Genomic DNA, 5,621 nt, shown 5'->3' on the forward strand with positions numbered 1-5,621 from the left:
CCCCGCCACCCCCCAGCTTGATGAATTCTTAGCCCAGAGATTGAAGTTTCTCTGGTGCCTCCCGGGAACTATTTCTAATTTTAAGCCTCTGTCCTCGTGCCTCATACAGCACCCGAGGTGTGGAGCAGCCTCTGAAATGTGCTGCCTAATGACACGGTATAGTCCTGAATTACTCATTCCTTCTTGTCTATTTAAAATGCTGCGAGATAAGTCAGAAAACAAGGGCACATGTGCAGAATGTGTGCGATCTGTCTGAAGGTCAAAACCAGAAGAGGGGCTCGGGCATGAAGTTCTGTATTTTCTGCCAAGGTTTAATTTTTTAATGTGAAAGCCCGCAGTACAGAAACATTGTGATAATCTATACTGTTGAGTGGAAAAAACCCAACAACCCCAAATAGCTGTAGTAGCAGGAATACTTAACATAGTTCCCAAGCGACCGGAGCCTGATGAGTATTTTAAATCCTGAAGCTTCCGGAATTCTCCTAAACTAGTGTTCTGCTTCCAAGGAAAGTTGGAAGAAAGTTAGAAATCTCTGCTCTTCTCAGAGTAGATTCTTTTAAAGACCAGCAAATTCAGAATTTTTTGGCTTCCAGTGCAAATACTAAATATTGTGAGGCTTCTGAATAACAGTTTAACCCGCTCCTAGCTGCCCTTGCAATGCACACATATATTACATGCATTAAGTGCTTTAGCCTTAAAGAGAGATTCACGTAGGCAGCAGTAAGGAAAACCTCTCTCACACACTGCTTCACCAAGGTATTTTGACAGGTTTATTAGCATGGGTGAAGAGTTCAATGAGTAAGGTTTATTCAGCCTGTGACTTTTTTAGCTGCTTTTTGTCCAGAAATACTACTTACATGATCCTCTGATGGTTTGTACGATACTTCAGGGACAGAGGCTCTGCCTCAGTTTACCTGAGCTGTTAAAATCAGAGTGCTACACAGCTCATTAGACATGACTAATGGCCTGTAAAATGATCCTTTAGGAAATCAAAAGAGTCACCACAGATCAGAAGTGGCAATTAGCAGGCAAGCTGCACAGTCATTATGGTTGCTTCTTTCCAGGTGAAGGTATTGGGGTACTGTGTTTTCTACCTGGGCTATTCTTTGAAACATGCAGTTGCAATGCTAGAAGTATTAAATTATGGAAATGTAACTGAGTAATTATTCCAAAGACAAAAAGGAAAAAAGTTAGGAAGGCAAATAAAAAGAAGCAGCAGCTCATGGGAGAGGTTGTTTGGCCCTTCGGGTCTGCGTGCCTCTTTGCTGAGGCTGCCCTGGGCAGTGTTGGGATGGAGGAGAAAGGCATTCCCCCAGCGGCGTGCAGGGTGAGTGACTGGGAGATATGAGCAAGGCAGGTCTCTGCGTTTGAGTTATGATCCCAGACTCCATGTCACAGACCAGCCAGGACGCTCAAGGAAAAGAAACTGCGATACTTTGAAACTGTCCTGCATGTTTCGGAATACAGGCGGTTCAGGCAGACACTTGGTGAAGTGTTTATACCCTGAGAACCTCTCATAGGTAAGAGTTCCCTTCATCACCCTCCCTCCCCTGAGCAGCCTGACAGCATACTGAAATGGGATCTGACAGAAACTGCCATTTGTGCATTGCACTGTCGGAGGGTACTTGGGGCTCTTCTCCCTCTTTCCCGTACAATGAAATCTCTCAGTATCTATGTTTGTTGCAGGGAGGCGTCCTTGTCATGTCTGTAGCTGCCCGTGGCAAAATTAGTTCAATTTTTGAAATTTCCCAAGCCCATCTTGTTAATAGCAGGAGTGTTTTGGAGAGAAATTCAAAGAAAAAGTAAATTTCTTAAGTTACTTTTGGCCATCCTTCTTTTCCTGCCTCACCAAGTCCATCTCCCCCTCATGCTGTTTTCCCCTTGAGAATAACGGCTGGATCTGCCATCGATGCTTCTGTAATTCTGTAATTTACCCCTCATGGTTACTTACCTGATTTGCAGTATCTTGTCCTCTGTCTCCTTCCCTTGCTTTAACACTTTTCCTTTCTGTAGTGGAGTTGGATTCCCTGTTCTTCTCAGTTGCTTGATTTTATTCCTTTAATATGGTTCTCTCCCTCTTCCTCTCTTTTTCTCCTCCCCCTTTCTGTGTCACTTTTTGTCTTCCCCACTGCCTCTCTGCCTTTCTCCCTCTTCTTTCTTCACCCACTTTTCATGTCTCTCCCACCCCCTCCAGCTTAATCTTTCTATTTTCAAACCTAGTTTCCTGTGTTTTTCCTTTAAAGACGATGGATCTCATTCCTCTCTCTCCATTCTGAGCCTCTCCCCATGCCACTCTCCCCATGCAGACGGGATGTACTCACTGCTAACTTCACACTGTCCCTTCCAGTTGCTTATACCACTGTTCTGTGCACCTCCTTCCCCAGATAACATGCCAGGGTCTAAACTTTCCAGATAGATTTGCCCCACAGTTACACCAGCCAGACCCGGGGAGGATTTTTTCATGCAAGACATCAATGGAAGATATTTTTCTGACTCGTTCAAGCTTAATCTGGCAAAACGGTGTTCATGTGGAGTAGGGTCCTCCACCTCTTTAAACAACACAGGACTTGCTCTGCTGACTTGGACCAGGGGCCCAGCACAGCTGAAACCATGTCCTGAAGGGCACCTGATCCTTCCCAGAAGAGCTTTATAGAACCCCATACTGATAAATAGAAAATAACCTGTCTGTCAGGAGAGGTGCTTTTTGACACAGTGTCCACTCCCCCCCCACCTCCCTGCACACACACAGTCTGATGCACAAACACTTTGGCCTTTTTAAAAAATGCTTTTGGCACATCAAGTGTCGGAAGGTCTTGTATTTCATGTAAGTGTCAAGTTGAGCCTCTGATTCCTGCATATCAGGCCCCAGAGAGGAGGGTGAATCAGAGATGCCTTCTGGCTTTGATAAAGACTGGTCTCAAAGAACTAGTGTCAGGAGAGTGAGATTTACACAGAAGATTCTGCTACCCTGAAAACTAGCTTGCTGTGTACAAGCTTTGGCGGGTGTCCCTCCAGCAATACTAGATTGCTAGATATCTCCCATCTGGAACATAATTGTCCAATGGTCCCTATGGAACAGCTAGTGTAGATCATGAAGCAAAAGCAGTCCAGAGACAAAAGCACAGGGCTGACAACTCTTCTAACCTAATAACTGTTCTCCCACTGATTTAGTTTCCCCTTTAGTCCCAAGTTTGAAAGCCAGCCCATGCAGGGCTGTGCAGAGTTTACCTCTGGAGATACGTCCTGTGTGGACACTGACTCTAAAGTTAAGGGTGCAATGCCTTTGTTACCTCTGGAGATACGTCCTGTGTGGACTGACTCTAAAGTTAAGGGTGCAATGCCTTTACAAGAGTGCAATGCCTCACTGGTGATTAGTGCCGGACATACCGTGCACAGAAATTTCCCATAGTATAGAGAAACCCACAGGCATCTGCAGCCTCATTTCTAACTTTATTGAAAAGCCTTCTTTGACTTCAAAGAAAATGGGAATGTTTCTGGAGTTGTTTCTCCCTCTCCTGCCTGGCAGTTGTATATCCTATGATGGAATTTCATGGGAATGAGCATTTCTCTGTGTTCTTACATCTTTCTGGAGCCATTTCCATAAAGAATTATTATTTAAAGTCCTGTTGATTTTATGTCAATGAAATTGTCAAGGACTTCATCATAAAGGTGTCCAAACAAAAGGAGTTAATAGTATAGATCTGGCTCACAGATGGCTTTGGGATAGGCTAGCTAAGGCTTGTCAAATGTCTCTCACGTGCTATAGAGAGGCAGGTCCTGTGAGTGAGTGGCCTGAAATGTAATCCTCTTTCTGTGTGGCTGACACTTTGCTGTGCACTCAGGGTGATCAGGTCTCACTCCTTTGTGTTTCCCATCCCAGTATTGTTTCTGAGTTCTCCTACAGATTTAATCTCTGAATCCAGCAGATACAGTCTAGCTCTGTTGAAGGAATGAGGGAGGGGAGAAGGTTTCTGTGCAATACATGCACCATGCATGTGAGGTAACTGTTATGGGGTTTTGTTTTGTTGTTTTTTGTTGGTTGGTTTTTGGTTGTTTTCTTTCTTTGTGTTGATGGTAACTAATGGAATTTTGATGCACAGGAGAAAAATAGGTGAAGACGGACAAGGAGGCAAAAGACAGAAAGGTGAGCAGAAGTGTTGTATGGGTGCCTCAGCCAGCCCCTCAACATGTCTTCCCTTCTCTACTGCAACCATTTCAAGGGAAAACAGAGATGTTATGGCAGGTTCTCCAGCTCCACAGCCAGAGAAATAACTGTTCTGTCCACTGGGAAGCTGGGAAGGAGGATTTTTCCTCCCCTCCCCAAGAGACTGCTATGCAAAACTTGTATGACTTGAGTGAGGAGAGCAAGTGAAAGAGAATGCTCCCCCAGACAGTGGGAATGAGGAGAACAGCTGACAGCTTGCCATGTGCAGCTTGCAGATCTCAGCAGTTTATGATACTGTGGAATGGATTTTGAAGGAAAGGAGAAATAAGGCTAGGAGGTAAGGGAAAAATAGGACAACATGGACCATCGTTTGATCAAAGGTAAATAGCCTTCTTGGGGCATGATTCTGGACACTCTGGGTAAAAGAAACATAGCAGAAGTTACCTACCTGGACTTCAGTAAGGCATATGATACAGTGTTCCAGAAGAAACAAATGAGTGGAGAAGATTCAGCTGAAGTTAGAGAAATCCTTCAATGGGTAAGCGACTGATAGAACTGAGACACTGGTTCCCTGATAGGTTGAAAGGAAGTTATCTCTAAGGCTGCTCAAAGTTTGCTTTTAGGACTGATCTTTTTTAATATTTGTGTTAATTACCTTGGCACTGAAAGTAGAAATGCTAGTGAAATCTGCTGATGAAACAAAGCTGGGAGGTATCATCAGAGCAGAGGTGGATTCCAGCACCAGGAGAGGTGAATGCTTTTTGTGGCTGGAGTCATCTAGGTGAGGTAAAATGGGATAGTGCAAAATCACACTTGGAACTTGTTGCCTGGAGAGTAATAGGAATCTCTCTTAGCACTTGGGGGTTCCTAGTTGGCAGGACCAAGAAGGGGAAAATCTTGGGTGAAGGTCACCAAAGGAGGAGGAACCAGTGATGCTATTAAGGGTGAAGAAGGCAAGTGAACTTTCAGGACGTAGCAGTATTTCCAGTTGCACTGAGTCAGATCAATGTCATCCAAGAGGATGTGAGACCCCGCCAGAATAGTGTGTGCAGTGCTGCTCACCCACATTCAAGAAAGATATTCAGCCTGGAACAGGTGCAAAGAAAGGCAACAGGGTGATCAGAGGGACAGAGGGTGCCTCTCAGCCAAGAGTATTGTTTACTTATCAGTCACAGAAGTGACTGCAGAGAGATATTTGAGCTGATTTGAAAATAGATGCTGTACCAGTTTGAGCCTTTCTGCCTTAATTATTTTGCACTGAACTTCATGCTTGTGCAGCTACCCAAGGTAATTAAAATACGGTGTGATGTGCCTGCAGGGAGAATACTATAAGGGAACTTAGTTACTTAGTCTGGCAGAACAAAGGTTAAGAGAGAAGAGATTTACTGCCTATAAATACTTTCAGGAATTGGGGGCTGGGCAAGTAAGTGCTAGGGAAAAAGGGAGGCAACATAAG

General features: G+C 44.5%; 1 protein-coding gene across 2 annotated transcripts in view; it reads right to left on the minus strand.

The window, feature by feature from the left end:
- GJA5 (gap junction protein, alpha 5, 40kDa) overlaps nucleotides 1–5,621 on the minus strand; it is a 17,782-nt gene that overhangs the window by 9,893 nt on the left and 2,268 nt on the right. Inside the window, exon 1 of one of the 2 annotated variants that reach the window (XM_010005489.1) lies at nucleotides 1,952–2,000. The exons of the other annotated variant lie outside the window; for it this stretch is intronic. The gene's annotated coding sequence lies outside the window, so the exon portion shown is untranslated. Of the gene's footprint in view, nucleotides 1–1,951; nucleotides 2,001–5,621 lie in introns of those variants that run through there. 2 annotated transcript variants of the gene reach the window in all.

The sequence above is a fragment of the Chaetura pelagica genome, unplaced genomic scaffold (assembly GCF_000747805.2).
Source record: "Chaetura pelagica isolate M959 unplaced genomic scaffold, ChaPel_1.0 scaffold39, whole genome shotgun sequence".
Lineage (NCBI taxonomy): Eukaryota > Metazoa > Chordata > Aves > Apodiformes > Apodidae > Chaetura > Chaetura pelagica.